We start from the raw sequence: 21,954 nt of genomic DNA on the forward strand, positions 1-21,954 counted from the left end.
TTGTGTTCAGTTCTGGAGCATTGTTTACAGCTCTGGAGTACTGTGTACAGTTCTGGAGTATTGTGAACAGTTCTGGAGTATTGTGTGCAGCTCTGGAGTATAGTGGACAGTTCTGGAGTATTGTGTTCAGTTCTGGAGCATTGTTTACAGCTCTGGAGTATTGTGTACAGTTCTGGAGTATTGTGTGAAGATCTGGAGTATTGTGTACAGTTCTGGAGTATTGTGTACAGTTCTGGAGTATTGTGTACAGTTCTGGAGTATTGTGGACAGCTCTGGAGTATTGTATCCAATTCTGGAGGATTGTGCGCAGTTCTGGAGTATTGTGTACAGTTCTGGAGTATTGTGTTCAGTTCTGGAGCATTGTGTACAGCTCTGGAGTATTGTGTACAGTTCTGGAGTATTGTGTGTAGCTCTGAAGTATTGTGTACAGTTCTGGAGTATTGTGTACAGTTCTGGAGTATTGTGTACAGATCTGGAGTAATGTGAACAGTTCTGGATTATTGTGTGCAGTTCTGGAGTATTGTGTGCAGCTCTGGAGTATTGTGGACAGTTCTGGAGTATTGTGTTCAGTTCTGGAGCATTGTTTACAGCTCTGGAGTATTGTGTACAGTTCTGGAGTATTGTGAACAGTTCTGGAGTATTGTGTGCAGCTCTGGAGTATAGTGGACAGTTCTGGAGTATTGTGTTCAGTTCTGGAGCATTGTTTACAGCTCTGGAGTATTGTGTACAGTTCTGGAGTATTGTGTGAAGATCTGGAGTATAGTGGACAGTTCTGGAGTATTGTGTTCAGTTCTGGAGCATTGTTTACAGCTCTGGGGTATTGTGTACAGTTCTGGAGAATTGTGTTCAGTTCTGGAGTATTGTGTGCAGTTCTGGAGTATTGTGTGCAGTTCTGGAGTTGTGTGTGTGCAGTTCTGGAGTATTGTGTTCAGTTCTGGAGCATTGTTTACAGCTCTGGAGTATTGTGTACAGTTCTGGAGTATTTTGTGAAGATCTGGAGTGTTGTGTACAGTTCTGGAGTATTGTGTACAGTTCTGGAGTATTGTGTGCAGTTCTGGAGTATTGTGGACAGCTCTGGAGTATTGTATCCAATTCTGGAGGATTGTGCGCAGTTCCGGAGTATTGTGTACAGTTCTGGAGTATTGTGTTCAGTTCTGGAGCATTGTGTACAGCTCTGGAGTATTGTGTACAGTTCTGGAGTATTGTGTGTAGCTCTGAAGTATTGTGTACAGTTCTGGAGTATTGTTTACAGCTCTGGAGTATTGTGTACAGTTCTGGAGAATTGTGTTCAGTTCTGGAGTATTGTGTGCAGTTCTGGAGTATTGTGTGCAGTTCTGGAGTAGTGTGTGCAGTTCTGGAGTATTGTGTGCAGTTCTGGAGTATTGTGTGCATTTCTGGAGTATTGTGTGCAGTTCTGGAGTATTGTGTGCAGTTCTGGAGTATTGTGTGCAGTTCTGGAGTATTATGTGCATTTCTGGAGTCGTGTGTGCAGTTCTGGAGTATTGTGTGCAGTTCAGGAGTATTGTGTACGGCTCTGGAGTATTGTGTACAGTTCTGGAGTATTGTGTGCCGCTCGGGAGTATTGTGTACAGTGCTGGAGTGTTGTGTACAGTTCTGGAGCATTGTGTACAGATCTGGAGTAATGTGAACAGTTCTGGAATATTGCGTGCAGTTCTGGAGTCTTGTGTACAGCCCTGGAGTATTGTGTACAGTTCTGGAGCATTGTGTACAGATCTGGAGTAATGTGAACAGTTCTGGAGTATTGTGTTCAGTTCTGGAGCATTGTTTACAGCTCTGGATTATTGTGTTCAGTTCTGGAGCATTGTTTACAGCTCTGGAGTATTGTGTACAGTTCTGGAGTATTGTGTGAAGCTCTGGAGTATTGTGTACAGTTCTGGAGTATTGTGAACAGTTCTGGAGTATTGTGTGCAGCTCTGGAGTATTGTGTACAGTTCTGGAGTATTATGTGCTGCTCTGGAGTATTGTGTACAGTGCTGGAGTGTTGTGTACAGTTCTGGAGCATTGTGTACAGATCTGGAGTATTGTGAACAGTTCTGGAATATTGTGTGCAGTTCTGGAGTCTTGTGTACAGCCCTGGAGTATTGTGTACAGTTCTGGAGCATTGTGTACAGATCTGGAGTAATGTGAACAGTTCTGGATTATTGTGTGCAGTTCTGGAGTATTGTGTGCAGCTCTGGAGTATTGTGGACAGTTCTGGAGTATTGTGTTCAGTTCTGGAGCATTGTTTACAGCTCTGGAGTATTGTGTACAGTTCTGGAGTATTGTGAACAGTTCTGGAGTATTGTGTGCAGCTCTGGAGTATAGTGGACAGTTCTGGAGTATTGTGTTCAGTTCTGGAGCATTGTTTACAGCTCTGGAGTATTGTGTACAGTTCTGGAGTATTGTGTGAAGATCTGGAGTATAGTGGACAGTTCTGGAGTATTGTGTTCAGTTCTGGAGCATTGTTTACAGCTCTGGAGTATTGTGTACAGTTCTGGAGAATTGTGTTCAGTTCTGGAGTATTGTGTGCAGTTCTGGAGTATTGTGTGCAGTTCTGGAGTAGTGTGTGCAGTTCTGGAGTATTGTGTGCATTTCTGGAGTATTGTGTGCATTTCTGGAGTATTGTGTGCAGTTCTGGAGTATTGTGTGCAGTTCTGGAGTATTGTGTGCAGTTCTGGAGTATTATGTGCATTTCTGGAGTCGTGTGTGCAGTTCTGGAGTATTGCGTGCAGTTCAGGAGTATTGTGTACTGCTTGGGAGTATTGTCTGCAGCTCTGGAGTATTGTGTACAGCTCTGGAGTATTGTGTACAGTTCTGGAGTATTGTGTACAGTTCTGGAGTATTGTGTACAATGATGGAGTATTGTGTACAGTTCTGGAGTATTGTGTACAGTTCTGGAGTATTGTGTACAATGCTGGAGTATTGTGTACAGTTCTGGAGTATTGTGTACTGTGCTGGAGTATTGAGTTCAATACTGGAGTATTGGGTACAGGTCTGGAGTGTTGTGTACAGTGCTGGAGTAGTGTGTGCAGTTCTAGATTATTGTGTACAATGCTGGAGTATTGTGTACAGCGCTGGAGTATTGTGTACAGTTCTGGAGTGTTTTTGACAGCTGTGGAGTATTGTGTACAGTTCTGGAGTACTGTGAACAGTTCTGGAGTATTGTGTACAGTGCTGGTGTATTGTGTACAGTGCTGGCGTATTGTGTACAGTGCTGAAGTAATGTGTGCAGCTCTGGAGTATTGTGGACAGTTCTGGAGTATTGTGTTCAGTTCTGGAGCATTGTGTACAGCTCTGGAGTATTGTGTACAGTCCTGGAGTATTGTGTGCAGCTCTGGAGTATTGTGTACAGTTCTGGAGTATTGTGTTCAGTTCTGGAGCATTGTGTACAGCTCTGGAGTATTGTGGATAGCTCTGGAGTATTGTATCCAATTCTGGAGGATTGTGCGCAGTTGTGGAGTATTGTGTACAGTGCTGGAGTATTGTGAACAGTTCTGGTGCATTGTGAACAGTTCTGGAGTATTGTGTTCAGTGCTAGAGTAGTGTGTACAGTTCTGGAGTGTTTTTGACAGCTCTGGAGTATTGTGTACAGCTCTGGAGTATTGTGTACAGTTCTGGAGTATTGTGAACAGTTCTGGAGTATTGTGTGCAGCTCTGGAATATTGTGTACAGTTCTGGAGTATTATGTGCTGCTCTGGAGTATTGTGTACAGTGCTGGAGTGTTGTGTACAGTTCTGGAGCATTGTGTACAGATCTGGAGTATTGTGAACAGTTCTGGAATATTGTGTGCAGTTCTGGAGTCTCGTGTACAGCCCTGGAGTATTGTGTACAGTTCTGGAGCATTGTGTACAGATCTGGAGTAATGTGAACAGTTCTGGATTATTGTGTGCAGTTCTGGAGTATTGTGTGCAGCTCTGGAGTATTGTGTACAGTTCTGGAGTATTGTGTTCAGTTCTGGAGCATTGTTTACAGCTCTGGAGTATTGTGTACAGTTCTGGAGTATTGTGAACAGTTCTGGAGTATTGTGTACAATGATGGAGTATTGTGTACAGTTCTGGAGTATTGTGTACTGTGCTGGAGTATTGAGTTCAATACTGGAGTATTGGGTACAGGTCTGGAGTGTTGTGTACAGTGCTGGAGTAGTGTGTGCAGTTCTAGATTATTGTGTACAATGCTGGAGTATTGTGTACAGCGCTGGAGTATTGTGTACAGTTCTGGAGTGTTTTTGACAGCTGTGGAGTATTGTGTACAGTTCTGGAGTACTGTGAACAGTTCTGGAGTATTGTGTACAGTGCTGGTGTATTGTGTACAGTGCTGGCGTATTGTGTACAGTGCTGAGGTAATGTGTACAGCTCTGGAGTGTTGTGTATGGTTTTGGAGTATTGTGTGCAGCTCTGGAGTATTGTGGACAGTTCTGGAGTATTGTGTTCAGTTCTGGAGCATTGTGTACAGCTCTGGAGTATTGTGTACAGTCCTGGAGTATTGTGTGCAGCTCTGGAGTATTGTGTACAGTCCTGGAGTATTGTGTGCAGCTCTGGAGCATTGTGTACAGCTCTGGAGTATTGTGTTCAGTTCTGGAGCATTGTGTACAGCTCTGGAGTATTGTGGACAGCTCTGGAGCATTGTGTACAGTTCTGGAGTATTGTGTTCAGTTCTGGAGCATTGTGTACAGTGCTGGAGTATTGTGAACAGTTCTGGAGCATTGTGAACAGTTCTGGAGTATTGTGTTCAGTGCTAGAGTAGTGTGTACAGTTCTGGAGTGTTTTTGACAGCTCTGGAGTATTGTGTACAGCTCTGGAGTATTGTGTACAGCTCTGGAGTGTTGTGTACAGCTCTGGAGTGTTGTGTACATTGCTGGAGTCGTGTGTGCAGTTCTAGCTTATTGTGTACAATACTGGAGTATTGTGTACAGCTCTGGAGTATTGTGTACAGTTCTGGAGTATTGTGTGCCGCTCGGGAGTATTGTGTACAGCTCTGGAGTATTGTGTACAGTGCTGGAGTGTTGTGTACAGTTCTGGAGCATTGTGTACAGATCTGGAGTAATGTGAACAGTTCTGGAATATTGCGTGCAGTTCTGGAGTCTTGTGTACAGCCCTGGAGTATTGTGTACAGTTCTGGAGCATTGTGTACAGATCTGGAGTAATGTGAACAGTTCTGGAGTATTGTGTTCAGTTCTGGAGCATTGTGTACAGCTCTGGATTATTGTGTTCAGTTCTGGAGCATTGTTTACAGCTCTGGAGTATTGTGTACAGTTCTGGAGTATTGTGTGAAGCTCTGGAGTATTGTGTACAGTTCTGGAGTATTGTGAACAGTTCTGGAGTATTGTGTGCAGCTCTGGAGTATTGTGTACAGTTCTGGAGTATTATGTGCTGCTCTGGAGTATTGTGTACAGTGCTGGAGTGTTGTGTACAGTTCTGGAGCATTGTGTACAGATCTGGAGTATTGTGAACAGTTCTGGAATATTGTGTGCAGTTCTGGAGTCTTGTGTACAGCCCTGGAGTATTGTGTACAGTTCTGGAGCATTGTGTACAGATCTGGAGTAATGTGAACAGTTCTGGATTATTGTGTGCAGTTCTGGAGTATTGTGTGCAGCTCTGGAGTATTGTGGACAGTTCTGGAGTATTGTGTTCAGTTCTGGAGCATTGTTTACAGCTCTGGAGTATTGTGTACAGTTCTGGAGTATTGTGAACAGTTCTGGAGTATTGTGTGCAGCTCTGGAGTATAGCGGACAGTTCTGGAGTATTGTGTTCAGTTCTGGAGCATTGTTTACAGCTCTGGAGTATTGTGTACAGTTCTGGAGTATTGTGTGAAGATCTGGAGTATAGTGGACAGTTCTGGAGTATTGTGTTCAGTTCTGGAGCATTGTTTACAGCTCTGGAGTATTGTGTACAGTTCTGGAGAATTGTGTTCAGTTCTGGAGTATTGTGTGCAGTTCTGGAGTATTGTGTGCAGTTCTGGAGTAGTGTGTGCAGTTCTGGAGTATTGTGTGCAGTTCTGGAGTATTGTGTGCATTTCTGGAGTATTGTGTGCAGTTCTGGAGTATTGTGTGCAGTTCTGGAGTATTATGTGCATTTCTGGAGTCGTCTGTGCAGTTCTGGAGTATTGCGTGCAGTTCAGGAGTATTGTGTACGGCTTGGGAGTATTGTCTGCAGCTCTGGAGTATTGTGTACAGCTCTGGAGTATTGAGTGTAATACTGGAGTATTGGGTACAGCTCTGGAGTATTGTGTACAGTTCTGGAGTATTGTGTACAGTTCTGGAGTATTGTGTACAATGATGGAGTATTGTGTACAGTTCTGGAGTATTGTGTACAGTTCTGGAGTATTGTGTACAATGCTGGAGTATTGTGTACAGTTCTGGAGTATTGTGTACTGTGCTGGAGTATTGAGTTCAATACTGGAGTATTGGGTACAGGTCTGGAGTGTTGTGTACAGTGCTGGAGTAGTGTGTGCAGTTCTAGATTATTGTGTACAATGCTGGAGTATTGTGTACAGCGCTGGAGTATTGTGTACAGTTCTGGAGTGTTTTTGACAGCTGTGGAGTATTGTGTACAGTTCTGGAGTACTGTGAACAGTTCTGGAGTATTGTGTACAGTGCTGGTGTATTGTGTACAGTGCTGGCGTATTGTGTACAGTGCTGAAGTAATGTGTACAGCTCTGGAGTGTTGTGTATGGTTTTGGAGTATTGTGTGCAGCTCTGGAGTATTGTGGACAGTTCTGGAGTATTGTGTTCAGTTCTGGAGCATTGTGTACAGCTCTGGAGTATTGTGTACAGTCCTGGAGTATTGTGTGCAGCTCTGGAGTATTGTGTACAGTTCTGGAGTATTGTGTTCAGTTCTGGAGCATTGTGTACAGCTCTGGAGTATTGTGGACAGCTCTGGAGTATTGTATCCAATTCTGGAGGATTGTGCGCAGTTGTGGAGTATTGTGTACAGTGCTGGAGTATTGTGAACAGTTCTGGTGCATTGTGAACAGTTCTGGAGTATTGTGTTCAGTGCTAGAGTAGTGTGTACAGTTCTGGAGTGTTTTTGACAGCTCTGGAGTATTGTGTACAGCTCTGGAGCATTGTGTACAGCTCTGGAGTATTATGTGCTGCTCTGGAGTATTGTGTACCGTGCTGGAGTGTTGTGTACAGTTCTGGAGCATTGTGTACAGATCTGGAGTATTGTGAACAGTTCTGGAGTATTGTGTGCAGCTCTGGAGTATTGTGTACAGTTCTGGAGTAATATGTGCTGCTCTGGAGTATTGTGTACAGTGCTGGAGTGTTGTGTACAGTTCTGGAGCATTGTGTACAGATCTGGAGTATTGTGAACAGTTCTGGAATATTGTGTGCAGTTCTGGAGTCTTGTGTACAGCCCTGGAGTATTGTGTACAGTTCTGGAGCATTGTGTACAGATCTGGAGTAATGTGAACAGTTCTGGATTATTGTGTGCAGTTCTGGAGTATTGTGTGCAGCTCTGGAGTATTGTGTACAGTTCTGGAGTATTGTGTTCAGTTCTGGAGCATTGTTTACAGCTCTGGAGTATTGTGTACAGTTCTGGAGTATTGTGAACAGTTCTGGAGTATTGTGTGCAGCTCTGGAGTATAGTGGACAGTTCTGGAGTATTGTGTTCAGTTCTGGAGCATTGTTTACAGCTCTGGAGTATTGTGTACAGTTCTGGAGTATTGTGTGAAGATCTGGAGTATTGTGTACAGTTCTGGAGTATTGTGTGCAGTTCTGGAGTATTGTGGACAGCTCTGAAGTATTGTATCCAATTCTGGAGGATTGTGCGCAGTTCTGGAGTATTGTGTACAGTTCTGGAGTATTGTGTTCAGTTCTGGAGAATTGTGTACAGCTCTGGAGTATTGTGTTCAGTTCTGGAGTATTGTGTACAGTTCTGGAGTATTGTGTGTAGCTCTGAAGTATTGTGTACAGTTCTGGAGAATTGTGTACAGCTCTGGATTATTGTGTTCAGTTCTGGAGCATTGTGTGCAGTTCTGGAGTATTGTGTGCAGTTCTGGAGTAGTGTGTGCAGTTCTGGAGTATTGTGTGCAGTTCTGGAGTATTGTGTGCATTTCTGGAGTATTGTGTGCAGTTCTGGAGTATTGTGTGCAGTTCTGGAGTATTGTGTGCAGTTCTGGAGTATTATGTGCATTTCTGGAGTCGTGTGTGTAGTTCTGGAGTATTGTGTGCAGTTCAGGAGTATTGTGTACGGCTCTGGAGTATTGAGTGTAATACTGGAGTATTGGGTACAGCTCTGGAGTATTGTGTACAGCTCTGGAGTATTGTGGACAGCTCTGGAGTATTGTATCCAATTCTGGAGGATTGTGCGCAGTTGTGGAGTATTGTGTACAGTGCTGGAGTATTGTGAACATTTCTGGTGCATTGTGAACAGTTCTGGAGTATTGTGTTCAGTGCTAGAATAGTGTGTACAGTTCTGGAGTGTTTTTGACAGCTCTGGAGTATTGTGTACAGTTGTGGACTATTGTGAACAGCTCTGGAGTATTGTGTGCAGCTCTGGAGTATTGTGTACAGTTCTGGAGTATTATGTGCTGCTCTGGAGTATTGTGTACAGATCTGGAGTATTGTGAACAGTTCTGGAATATTGTGTGCAGTTCTGGAGTCTTGTGTACAGCCCTGGAGTATTGTGTACAGTTCTGGAGCATTGTGTACAGATCTGGAGTAATGTGAACAGTTCTGGATTATTGTGTGCAGTTCTGGAGTATTGTGTGCAGCTCTGGAGTATTGTGGACAGTTCTGGAGTATTGTGTTCAGTTCTGGAGCATTGTTTACAGCTCTGGAGTATTGTGTACAGTTCTGGAGTATTGTGAACAGTTCTGGAGTATTGTGTGCAGCTCTGGAGTATAGTGGACAGTTCTGGAGTATTGTGTTCAGTTCTGGAGCATTGTTTACAGCTCTGGAGTATTGTGTACAGTTCTGGAGTATTGTGTGAAGATCTGGAGTATTGTGTACAGTTCTGGAGTATTGTGTACAGTTCTGGAGTATTGTGTGCAGTTCTGGAATATTGTGGACAGCTCTGGAGTATTGTATCCAATTCTGGAGGATTGTGCGCAGTTCTGGAGTATTGTGTACAGTTCTGGAGTATTGTGTTCAGTTCTGGAGCATTGTGTACAGCTCTGGAGTATTGTGTACAGTTCTGGAATATTGTGTGTAGCTCTGAAGTATTGTGTACAGTTCTGGAGAATTGTGTACAGCTCTGGATTATTGTGTTCAGTTCTGGAGCATTGTTTACAGCTCTGGAGTATTGTGTACAGTTCTGGAGAATTGTGTTCAGTTCTGGAGTATTGTGTGCAGTTCTGGAGTATTGTGTGCAGTTCTGGAGTAGTGTTTGCAGTTCTGGAGTATTGTGTGCAGTTCTGGAGTATTGTGTGCATTTCTGGAGTATTGTGTGCAGTTCTGGAGTATTGTGTGCAGTTCTGGAGTATTGTGTGCAGTTCTGGAGTATTATGTGCATTTCTGGAGTCGTGTGTGCAGTTCTGGAGTATTGTGTGCAGTTCAGGAGTATTGTGTACGGCTCTGGAGTATTGAGTGTAATACTGGAGTATTGGGTACAGCTCTGGAGTATTGTGTACAGTTCTGGAGTATTGTGTACAGTTCTGGAGTATTGTGTACAATTCTGGAGTATTGTGTACAATGCTGGAGTATTGTGTACAGTGCTGGAGTCTTGTGTACAGCCCTGGAGTATTGTGTACAGTTCTGGAGCATTGTGTACAGATCTGGAGTAATGTGAACAGTTCTGGAGTATTGTGTACAGCTCTGGAGTATTGTGTTCAGTTCTGGAGCATTGTGTACAGCTCTGGAGTATTGTGGACAGCTCTGGAGTATTGTATCCAATTCTGGAGGATTGTGCGCAGTTGTGGAGTATTGTGTACAGTGCTGGAGTATTGTGAACAGTTCTGGTGCATTGTGAACAGTTCTGGAGTATTGTGTTCAGTGCTAGAGTAGTGTGTACAGTTCTGGAGTGTTTTTGACAGCTCTGGAGTATTGTGTACAGCTCTGGAGTATTGTGTACAGCTCTGGAGTGTTGTGTACAGCTCTGGAGTGTTGTGTACATTGCTGGAGTCGTGTGTGCAGTTCTAGCTTATTGTGTACAATACTGGAGTATTGTGTACAGCTCTGGAGTATTGTGTACAGTTCTGGAGTATTGTGTGCCGCTCGGGAGTATTGTGTACAGCTCTGGAGTATTGTGTACAGTGCTGGAGTGTTGTGTACAGTTCTGGAGCATTGTGTACAGATCTGGAGTAATGTGAACAGTTCTGGAATATTGCGTGCAGTTCTGGAGTCTTGTGTACAGCCCTGGAGTATTGTGTACAGTTCTGGAGCATTGTGTACAGATCTGGAGTAATGTGAACAGTTCTGGAGTATTGTGTTCAGTTCTGGAGCATTGTGTACAGCTCTGGATTATTGTGTTCAGTTCTGGAGCTTTGTTTACAGCTCTGGAGTATTGTGTACAGTTCTGGAGTATTGTGTGAAGCTCTGGAGTATTGTGTACAGTTCTGGAGTATTGTGAACAGTTCTGGAGTATTGTGTGCAGCTCTGGAGTATTGTGTACAGTTCTGGAGTATTATGTGCTGCTCTGGAGTATTGTGTACAGTGCTGGAGTGTTGTGTACAGTTCTGGAGCATTGTGTACAGATCTGGAGTATTGTGAACAGTTCTGGAATATTGTGTGCAGTTCTGGAGTCTTGTGTACAGCCCTGGAGTATTGTGTACAGTTCTGGAGCATTGTGTACAGATCTGGAGTAATGTGAACAGTTCTGGATTATTGTGTGCAGTTCTGGAGTATTGTGTGCAGCTCTGGAGTATTGTGGACAGTTCTGGAGTATTGTGTTCAGTTCTGGAGCATTGTTTACAGCTCTGGAGTATTGTGTACAGTTCTGGAGTATTGTGAACAGTTCTGGAGTATTGTGTGCAGCTCTGGAGTATAGCGGACAGTTCTGGAGTATTGTGTTCAGTTCTGGAGCATTGTTTACAGCTCTGGAGTATTGTGTACAGTTCTGGAGTATTGTGTGAAGATCTGGAGTATAGTGGACAGTTCTGGAGTATTGTGTTCAGTTCTGGAGCATTGTTTACAGCTCTGGAGTATTGTGTACAGTTCTGGAGAATTGTGTTCAGTTCTGGAGTATTGTGTGCAGTTCTGGAGTATTGTGTGCAGTTCTGGAGTAGTGTGTGCAGTTCTGGAGTATTGTGTGCAGTTCTGGAGTATTGTGTGCATTTCTGGAGTATTGTGTGCAGTTCTGGAGTATTGTGTGCAGTTCTGGAGTATTATGTGCATTTCTGGAGTCGTGTGTGCAGTTCTGGAGTATTGCGTGCAGTTCAGGAGTATTGTGTACGGCTTGGGAGTATTGTCTGCAGCTCTGGAGTATTGTGTACAGCTCTGGAGTATTGAGTGTAATACTGGAGTATTGGGTACAGCTCTGGAGTATTGTGTACAGTTCTGGAGTATTGTGTACAGTTCTGGAGTATTGTGTACAATGATGGAGTATTGTGTACAATGATGGAGTATTGTGTACAGTTCTGGAGTATTGTGTACAGTTCTGGAGTATTGTGTACAATGCTGGAGTATTGTGTACAGTTCTGGAGTATTGTGTACTGTGCTGGAGTATTGAGTTCAATACTGGAGTATTGGGTACAGGTCTGGAGTGTTGTGTACAGTGCTGGAGTAGTGTGTGCAGTTCTAGATTATTGTGTACAATGCTGGAGTATTGTGTACAGCGCTGGAGTATTGTGTACAGTTCTGGAGTGTTTTTGACAGCTGTGGAGTATTGTGTACAGTTCTGGAGTACTGTGAACAGTTCTGGAGTATTGTGTACAGTGCTGGTGTATTGTGTACAGTGCTGGCGTATTGTGTACAGTGCTGAAGTAATGTGTACAGCTCTGGAGTGTTGTGTATGGTTTTGGAGTATTGTGTGCAGCTCTGGAGTATTGTGGACAGTTCTGGAGTATTGTGTTCAGTTCTGGAGCATTGTGTACAGCTCTGGAGTATTGTGTACAGTCCTGGAGTATTGTGTGCAGCTCTGGAGTATTGTGTACAGTTCTGGAGTATTGTGTTCAGTTCTGGAGCATTGTGTACAGCTCTGGAGTATTGTGTTCAGTTCTGGAGTATTGTGGACAGCTCTGGAGTATTGTATCCAATTCTGGAGGATTGTGTACAGCTCTGGAGTATTGTGTTCAGTTCTGGAGCATTGTGTACAGCTCTGGAGTATTGTGGACAGCTCTGGAGTATTGTATCCAATTCTGGAGGATTGTGCGCAGTTGTGGAGTATTGTGTACAGTGCTGGAGTATTGTGAACAGTTCTGGTGCATTGTGAACAGTTCTGGAGTATTGTGTTCAGTGCTAGAGTAGTGTGTACAGTTCTGGAGTGTTTTTGACAGCTCTGGAGTATTGTGTACAGCTCTGGAGTATTGTGTACAGCTCTGGAGTGTTGTGTACAGTTCTGGAGTGTTTTTGACAGCTCTGGAGTATTGTGTACAGCTCTGGAGTATTGTGTACAGCTCTGGAGTGTTGTGTACAGCTCTGGAGTGTTGTGTACATTGCTGGAGTCGTGTGTGTTGTTCTAGCTTATTGTGTACAATACTGGAGTATTGTGTACAGCTCTGGAGTATTGTGTACAGTTCTGGAGTATTGTGTGCCGCTCGGGAGTATTGTGTACAGCTCTGGAGTATTGTGTACAGTGCTGGAGTGTTGTGTACAGTTCTGGAGCATTGTGTACAGATCTGGAGTAATGTGAACAGTTCTGGAATATTGCGTGCAGTTCTGGAGTCTTGTGTACAGCCCTGGAGTATTGTGTACAGTTCTGGAGCATTGTGTACAGATCTGGAGTAATGTGAACAGTTCTGGAGTATTGTGTTCAGTTCTGGAGCATTGTGTACAGCTCTGGATTATTGTGTTCAGTTCTGGAGCATTGTTTACAGCTCTGGAGTATTGTGTACAGTTCTGGAGTATTGTGTGAAGCTCTGGAGTATTGTGTACAGTTCTGGAGTATTGTGAACAGTTCTGGAGTATTGTGTGCAGCTCTGGAGTATTGTGTACAGTTCTGGAGTATTATGTGCTGCTCTGGAGTATTGTGTACAGTGCTGGAGTGTTGTGTACAGTTCTGGAGCATTGTGTACAGATCTGGAGTATTGTGAACAGTTCTGGAATATTGTGTGCAGTTCTGGAGTCTTGTGTACAGCCCTGGAGTATTGTGTACAGTTCTGGAGCATTGTGTACAGATCTGGAGTAATGTGAACAGTTCTGGATTATTGTGTGCAGTTCTGGAGTATTGTGTGCAGCTCTGGAGTATTGTGGACAGTTCTGGAGTATTGTGTTCAGTTCTGGAGCATTGTTTACAGCTCTGGAGTATTGTGTACAGTTCTGGAGTATTGTGAACAGTTCTGGAGTATTGTGTGCAGCTCTGGAGTATAGCGGACAGTTCTGGAGTATTGTGTTCAGTTCTGGAGCATTGTTTACAGCTCTGGAGTATTGTGTACAGTTCTGGAGTATTGTGTGAAGATCTGGAGTATAGTGGACAGTTCTGGAGTATTGTGTTCAGTTCTGGAGCATTGTTTACAGCTCTGGAGTATTGTGTACAGTTCTGGAGAATTGTGTTCAGTTCTGGAGTATTGTGTGCAGTTCTGGAGTATTGTGTGCAGTTCTGGAGTAGTGTGTGCAGTTCTGGAGTATTGTGTGCAGTTCTGGAGTATTGTGTGCATTTCTGGAGTATTGTGTGCAGTTCTGGAGTATTGTGTGCAGTTCTGCAGTATTATGTGCATTTCTGGAGTCGTCTGTGCAGTTCTGGAGTATTGCGTGCAGTTCAGGAGTATTGTGTACGGCTTGGGAGTATTGTCTGCAGCTCTGGAGTATTGTGTACAGCTCTGGAGTATTGAGTGTAATACTGGAGTATTGGGTACAGCTCTGGAGTATTGTGTACAGTTCTGGAGTATTGTGTACAGTTCTGGAGTATTGTGTACAATGATGGAGTATTGTGTACAGTTCTGGAGTATTGTGTACAGTTCTGGAGTATTGTGTACAATGCTGGAGTATTGTGTACAGTTCTGGAGTATTGTGTACTGTGCTGGAGTATTGAGTTCAATACTGGAGTATTGGGTACAGGTCTGGAGTGTTGTGTACAGTGCTGGAGTAGTGTGTGCAGTTCTAGATTATTGTGTACAATGCTGGAGTATTGTGTACAGCGCTGGAGTATTGTGTACAGTTCTGGAGTGTTTTTGACAGCTGTGGAGTATTGTGTACAGTTCTGGAGTACTGTGAACAGTTCTGGAGTATTGTGTACAGTGCTGGTGTATTGTGTACAGTGCTGGCGTATTGTGTACAGTGCTGAAGTAATGTGTACAGCTCTGGAGTGTTGTGTATGGTTTTGGAGTATTGTGTGCAGCTCTGGAGTATTGTGGACAGTTCTGGAGTATTGTGTTCAGTTCTGGAGCATTGTGTACAGCTCTGGAGTATTGTGTACAGTCCTGGAGTATTGTGTGCAGCTCTGGAGTATTGTGTACAGTTCTGGAGTATTGTGTTCAGTTCTGGAGCATTGTGTACAGCTCTGGAGTATTGTGGACAGCTCTGGAGTATTGTATCCAATTCTGGAGGATTGTGCGCAGTTGTGGAGTATTGTGTACAGTGCTGGAGTATTGTGAACAGTTCTGGTGCATTGTGAACAGTTCTGGAGTATTGTGCTCAGTGCTAGAGTAGTGTGTACAGTTCTGGAGTGTTTTTGACAGCTCTGGAGTATTGTGTACAGCTCTGGAGCATTGTGTACAGCTCTGGAGTATTATGTGCTGCTCTGGAGTATTGTGTACCGTGCTGGAGTGTTGTGTACAGTTCTGGAGCATTGTGTACAGATCTGGAGTATTGTGAACAGTTCTGGAGTATTGTGTGCAGCTCTGGAGTATTGTGTACAGTTCTGGAGTAATATGTGCTGCTCTGGAGTATTGTGTACAGTGCTGGAGTGTTGTGTACAGTTCTGGAGCATTGTGTACAGATCTGGAGTATTGTGAACAGTTCTGGAATATTGTGTGCAGTTCTGGAGTCTTGTGTACAGCCCTGGAGTATTGTGTACAGTTCTGGAGCATTGTGTACAGATCTGGAGTAATGTGAACAGTTCTGGATTATTGTGTGCAGTTCTGGAGTATTGTGTGCAGCTCTGGAGTATTGTGGACAGTTCTGGAGTATTGTGTTCAGTTCTGGAGCATTGTTTACAGCTCTGGAGTATTGTGTACAGTTCTGGAGTATTGTGAACAGTTCTGGAGTATTGTGTGCAGCTCTGGAGTATAGTGGACAGTTCTGGAGTATTGTGTTCAGTTCTGGAGCATTGTTTACAGCTCTGGAGTATTGTGTACAGTTCTGGAGTATTGTGTGAAGATCTGGAGTATTGTGTACAGTTCTGGAGTATTGTGTGCAGTTCTGGAGTATTGTGGACAGCTCTGAAGTATTGTATCCAATTCTGGAGGATTGTGCGCAGTTCTGGAGTATTGTGTACAGTTCTGGAGTATTGTGTTCAGTTCTGGAGAATTGTGTACAGCTCTGGAGTATTGTGTTCAGTTCTGGAGTATTGTGTACAGTTCTGGAGTATTGTGTGTAGCTCTGAAGTATTGTGTACAGTTCTGGAGAATTGTGTACAGCTCTGGATTATTGTGTTCAGTTCTGGAGCATTGTGTGCAGTTCTGGAGTATTGTGTGCAGTTCTGGAGTAGTGTGTGCAGTTCTGGAGTATTGTGTGCAGTTCTGGAGTATTGTGTGCATTTCTGGAGTATTGTGTGCAGTTCTGGAGTATTGTGTGCAGTTCTGGAGTATTGTGTGCAGTTCTGGAGTATTATGTGCATTTCTGGAGTCGTGTGTGTAGTTCTGGAGTATTGTGTGCAGTTCAGGAGTATTGTGTACGGCTCTGGAGTATTGAGTGTAATACTGGAGTATTGGGTACAGCTCTGGAGTATTGTGTACAGCTCTGGAGTATTGTGGACAGCTCTGGAGTATTGTATCCAATTCTGGAGGATTGTGCGCAGTTGTGGAGTATTGTGTACAGTGCTGGAGTATTGTGAACATTTCTGGTGCATTGTGAACAGTTCTGGAGTATTGTGTTCAGTGCTAGAGTAGTGTGTACAGTTCTGGAGTGTTTTTGACAGCTCTGGAGTATTGTGTACAGCTCTGGAGTATTGTGTACAGTTGTGGACTATTGTGAACAGCTCTGGAGTATTGTGTGCAGCTCTGGAGTATTGTGTACAGTTCTGGAGTATTATGTGCTGCTCTGGAGTATTGTGTACAGATCTGGAGTATTGTGAACAGTTCTGGAATATTGTGTGCAGTTCTGGAGTCTTGTGTACAGCCCTGGAGTATTGTGTACAGTTCTGGAGCATTGTGTACAGATCTGGAGTAATGTGAACAGTTCTGGATTATTGTGTGCAGTTCTGGAGTATTGTGTGCAGCTCTGGAGTATTGTGGACAGTTCTGGAGTATTGTGTTCAGTTCTGGAGCATTGTTTACAGCTCTGGAGTATTGTGTACAGTTCTGGAGTATTGTGAACAGTTCTGGAGTATTGTGTGCAGCTCTGGAGTATAGTGGACAGTTCTGGAGTATTGTGTTCAGTTCTGGAGCATTGTTTACAGCTCTGGAGTATTGTGTACAGTTCTGGAGTATTGTGTGAAGATCTGGAGTATTGTGTACAGTTCTGGAGTATTGTGTACAGTTCTGGAGTATTGTGTGCCGCTCGGGAGTATTGTGTACAGCTCTGGAGTATTGTGTACAGTGCTGGAGTGTTGTGTACAGTTCTGGAGCATTGTGTACAGATCTGGAGTAATGTGAACAGTTCTGGAATATTGCGTGCAGTTCTGGAGTCTTGTGTACAGCCCTGGAGTATTGTGTACAGTTCTGGAGCATTGTGTACAGCTCTGGAGTATTGTGTACAGTTCTGGAGTATTGTGTGAAGCTCTGGAGTATTGTGTACAGTTCTGGAGTATTGTGAACAGTTCTGGAGTATTGTGTGCAGCTCTGGAGTATTGTGTACAGTTCTGGAGTATTGTGTACAGATCTGGAGTAATGTGAACAGTTCTGGAATATTGCGTGCAGTTCTGGAGTCTTGTGTACAGCCCTGGAGTATTGTGTACAGTTCTGGAGCATTGTGTACAGATCTGGAGTAATGTGAACAGTTCTGGAGTATTGTGTTCAGTTCTGGAGCATTGTGTACAGCTCTGGATTATTGTGTTCAGTTCTGGAGCATTGTTTACAGCTCTGGAGTATTGTGTACAGTTCTGGAGTATTGTGTGAAGCTCTGGAGTATTGTGTACAGTTCTGGAGTATTGTGAACAGTTCTGGAGTATTGTGTGCAGCTCTGGAGTATTGTGTACAGTTCTGGAGTATTATGTGCTGCTCTGGAGTATTGTGTACAGTGCTGGAGTGTTGTGTACAGTTCTGGAGCATTGTGTACAGATCTGGAGTATTGTGAACAGTTCTGGAATATTGTGTGCAGTTCTGGAGTCTTGTGTACAGCCCTGGAGTATTGTGTACAGTTCTGGAGCATTGTGTACAGATCTGGAGTAATGTGAACAGTTCTGGATTATTGTGTGCAGTTCTGGAGTATTGTGTGCAGCTCTGGAGTATTGTGGACAGTTCTGGAGTATTGTGTTCAGTTCTGGAGCATTGTTTACAGCTCTGGAGTATTGTGTACAGTTCTGGAGTATTGTGAACAGTTCTGGAGTATTGTGTGCAGCTCTGGAGTATAGCGGACAGTTCTGGAGTATTGTGTTCAGTTCTGGAGCATTGTTTACAGCTCTGGAGTATTGTGTACAGTTCTGGAGTATTGTGTGAAGATCTGGAGTATAGTGGACAGTTCTGGAGTATTGTGTTCAGTTCTGGAGCATTGTTTACAGCTCTGGAGTATTGTGTACAGTTCTGGAGAATTGTGTTCAGTTCTGGAGTATTGTGTGCAGTTCTGGAGTATTGTGTGCAGTTCTGGAGTAGTGTGTGCAGTTCTGGAGTATTGTGTGCAGTTCTGGAGTATTGTGTGCATTTCTGGAGTATTGTGTGCAGTTCTGGAGTATTGTGTGCAGTTCTGCAGTATTATGTGCATTTCTGGAGTCGTCTGTGCAGTTCTGGAGTATTGCGTGCAGTTCAGGAGTATTGTGTACGGCTTGGGAGTATTGTCTGCAGCTCTGGAGTATTGTGTACAGCTCTGGAGTATTGAGTGTAATACTGGAGTATTGGGTACAGCTCTGGAGTATTGTGTACAGTTCTGGAGTATTGTGTACAGTTCTGGAGTATTGTGTACAATGATGGAGTATTGTGTACAGTTCTGGAGTATTGTGTACAGTTCTGGAGTATTGTGTACAATGCTGGAGTATTGTGTACAGTTCTGGAGTATTGTGTACTGTGCTGGAGTATTGAGTTCAATACTGGAGTATTGGGTACAGGTCTGGAGTGTTGTGTACAGTGCTGGAGTAGTGTGTGCAGTTCTAGATTATTGTGTACAATGCTGGAGTATTGTGTACAGCGCTGGAGTATTGTGTACAGTTCTGGAGTACTGTGAACAGTTCTGGAGTATTGTGTACAGTGCTGGTGTATTGTGTACAGTGCTGGCGTATTGTGTACAGTGCTGAAGTAATGTGTACAGCTCTGGAGTGTTGTGTATGGTTTTGGAGTATTGTGTGCAGCTCTGGAGTATTGTGGACAGTTCTGGAGTATTGTGTTCAGTTCTGGAGCATTGTGTACAGCTCTGGAGTATTGTGTACAGTCCTGGAGTATTGTGTGCAGCTCTGGAGTATTGTGTACAGTTCTGGAGTATTGTGTTCAGTTCTGGAGCATTGTGTACAGCTCTGGAGTATTGTGGACAGCTCTGGAGTATTGTATCCAATTCTGGAGGATTGTGCGCAGTTGTGGAGTATTGTGTACAGTGCTGGAGTATTGTGAACAGTTCTGGTGCATTGTGAACAGTTCTGGAGTATTGTGCTCAGTGCTAGAGTAGTGTGTACAGTTCTGGAGTGTTTTTGACAGCTCTGGAGTATTGTGTACAGCTCTGGAGCATTGTGTACAGCTCTGGAGTATTATGTGCTGCTCTGGAGTATTGTGTACCGTGCTGGAGTGTTGTGTACAGTTCTGGAGCATTGTGTACAGATCTGGAGTATTGTGAACAGTTCTGGAGTATTGTGTGCAGCTCTGGAGTATTGTGTACAGTTCTGGAGTAATATGTGCTGCTCTGGAGTATTGTGTACAGTGCTGGAGTGTTGTGTACAGTTCTGGAGCATTGTGTACAGATCTGGAGTATTGTGAACAGTTCTGGAATATTGTGTGCAGTTCTGGAGTCTTGTGTACAGCCCTGGAGTATTGTGTACAGTTCTGGAGCATTGTGTACAGATCTGGAGTAATGTGAACAGTTCTGGATTATTGTGTGCAGTTCTGGAGTATTGTGTGCAGCTCTGGAGTATTGTGGACAGTTCTGGAGTATTGTGTTCAGTTCTGGAGCATTGTTTACAGCTCTGGAGTATTGTGTACAGTTCTGGAGTATTGTGAACAGTTCTGGAGTATTGTGTGCAGCTCTGGAGTATAGTGGACAGTTCTGGAGTATTGTGTTCAGTTCTGGAGCATTGTTTACAGCTCTGGAGTATTGTGTACAGTTCTGGAGTATTGTGTGAAGATCTGGAGTATTGTGTACAGTTCTGGAGTATTGTGTGCAGTTCTGGAGTATTGTGGACAGCTCTGAAGTATTGTATCCAATTCTGGAGGATTGTGCGCAGTTCTGGAGTATTGTGTACAGTTCTGGAGTATTGTGTTCAGTTCTGGAGAATTGTGTACAGCTCTGGAGTATTGTGTTCAGTTCTGGAGTATTGTGTACAGTTCTGGAGTATTGTGTGTAGCTCTGAAGTATTGTGTACAGTTCTGGAGAATTGTGTACAGCTCTGGATTATTGTGTTCAGTTCTGGAGCATTGTGTGCAGTTCTGGAGTATTGTGTGCAGTTCTGGAGTAGTGTGTGCAGTTCTGGAGTATTGTGTGCAGTTCTGGAGTATTGTGTGCATTTCTGGAGTATTGTGTGCAGCTCTGGAGTATTGTGTGCAGTTCTGGAGTATTGTGTGCAGTTCTGGAGTATTATGTGCATTTCTGGAGTCGTGTGTGTAGTTCTGGAGTATTGTGTGCAGTTCAGGAGTATTGTGTACGGCTCTGGAGTATTGAGTGTAATACTGGAGTATTGGGTACAGCTCTGGAGTATTGTGTACAGCTCTGGAGTATTGTGGACAGCTCTGGAGTATTGTATCCAATTCTGGAGGATTGTGCGCAGTTGTGGAGTATTGTGTACAGTGCTGGAGTATTGTGAACATTTCTGGTGCATTGTGAACAGTTCTGGAGTATTGTGTTCAGTGCTAGAGTAGTGTGTACAGTTCTGGAGTGTTTTTGACAGCTCTGGAGTATTGTGTACAGCTCTGGAGTATTGTGTACAGTTGTGGACTATTGTGAACAGCTCTGGAGTATTGTGTGCAGCTCTGGAGTATTGTGTACAGTTCTGGAGTATTATGTGCTGCTCTGGAGTATTGTGTACAGATCTGGAGTATTGTGAACAGTTCTGGAATATTGTGTGCAGTTCTGGAGTCTTGTGTACAGCCCTGGAGTATTGTGTACAGTTCTGGAGCATTGTGTACAGATCTGGAGTAATGTGAACAGTTCTGGATTATTGTGTGCAGTTCTGGAGTATTGTGTGCAGCTCTGGAGTATTGTGGACAGTTCTGGAGTATTGTGTTCAGTTCTGGAGCATTGTTTACAGCTCTGGAGTATTGTGTACAGTTCTGGAGTATTGTGAACAGTTCTGGAGTATTGTGTGCAGCTCTGGAGTATAGTGGACAGTTCTGGAGTATTGTGTTCAGTTCTGGAGCATTGTTTACAGCTCTGGAGTATTGTGTACAGTTCTGGAGTATTGTGTGAAGATCTGGAGTATTGTGTACAGTTCTGGAGTATTGTGTACAGTTCTGGAGTATTGTGTGCAGTTCTGGAATATTGTGGACAGCTCTGGAGTATTGTATCCAATTCTGGAGGATTGTGCGCAGTTCTGGAGTATTGTGTACAGTTCTGGAGTATTGTGTTCAGTTCTGGAGCATTGTGTACAGCTCTGGAGTATTGTGTACAGTTCTGTAGTATTGTGTGTAGCTCTGAAGTATTGTGTACAGTTCTGGAGAATTGTGTACAGCTCTGGATTATTGTGTTCAGTTCTGGAGCATTGTTTACAGCTCTGGAGTATTGTGTACAGTTCTGGAGAATTGTGTTCAGTTCTGGAGTATTGTGTGCAGTTCTGGAGTATTGTGTGCAGTTCTGGAGTAGTGTTTGCAGTTCTGGAGTATTGTGTGCAGTTCTGGAGTATTGTGTGCATTTCTGGAGTATTGTGTGCAGTTCTGGAGTATTGTGTGCAGTTCTGGAGTATTGTGTGCAGTTCTGGAGTATTATGTGCATTTCTGGAGTCGTGTGTGCAGTTCTGGAGTATTGTGTGCAGTTCAGGAGTATTGTGTACGGCTCTGGAGTATTGAGTGTAATACTGGAGTATTGGGTACAGCTCTGGAGTATTGTGTACAGTTCTGGAGTATTGTGTACAGTTCTGGAGTATTGTGTACAATTCTGGAGTATTGTGTACAATGCTGGAGTATTGTGTACAGTGCTGGAGTCTTGTGTACAGCCCTGGAGTATTGTGTACAGTTCTGGAGCATTGTGTACAGATCTGGAGTAATGTGAACAGTTCTGGAGTATTGTGTACAGCTCTGGAGTATTGTGTTCAGTTCTGGAGCATTGTGTACAGCTCTGGAGTATTGTGGACAGCTCTGGAGTATTGTATCCAATTCTGGAGGATTGTGCGCAGTTGTGGAGTATTGTGTACAGTGCTGGAGTATTGTGAACAGTTCTGGTGCATTGTGAACAGTTCTGGAGTATTGTGTTCAGTGCTAGAGTAGTGTGTACAGTTCTGGAGTGTTTTTGACAGCTCTGGAGTATTGTGTACAGCT

Source organism: Chiloscyllium punctatum, chromosome 26, assembly GCF_047496795.1.
Source record: "Chiloscyllium punctatum isolate Juve2018m chromosome 26, sChiPun1.3, whole genome shotgun sequence".
Lineage (NCBI taxonomy): Eukaryota > Metazoa > Chordata > Chondrichthyes > Orectolobiformes > Hemiscylliidae > Chiloscyllium > Chiloscyllium punctatum.